This window comes from Psammomys obesus, unplaced genomic scaffold (assembly GCF_907164565.1).
Source record: "Psammomys obesus unplaced genomic scaffold, mPsaObe1.curated_primary_1811, whole genome shotgun sequence".
NCBI lineage: Eukaryota > Metazoa > Chordata > Mammalia > Rodentia > Muridae > Psammomys > Psammomys obesus.
In genome coordinates this window covers 31,417,610-31,418,031 of record NW_026585504.1, presented here as the reverse complement: position 1 = coordinate 31,418,031, position 422 = coordinate 31,417,610, and positions in this window count along the sequence as shown.

Below are 422 nucleotides of genomic sequence, written 5' to 3'. Positions count from 1 at the left end.
AGATAGATAGATAGATAGATAGATAGATAGATAGATAGATAGATAGACAGACAGACAGATAGAGATATCACGTATCAGGCTGCACACTATAAACAACTTGATTTTTCTGCTAAATGATTGAAACAATTTCGTTGAAGATTTTAAAACTAAAAAACTAAACTAAACTAAAGATAAAACTAAGTTTTGAAAGAAAGTAGGAGATAGTTTCTTCGTGACAGTTGTGCAAACATTTCCTAAACACAAGGAGCTCCTAATCTACTAGACCGTGTGTAATTCATCTGTGATTACACCATGAAGAGGATGGCCAGTGAATTCCCTCCCACCCAGGCTCATGCAAACAACCATAACTAAACATAACGAGACTCTCTCTCTCATACACACACACACACACACACACACACACACACACACACACACACACA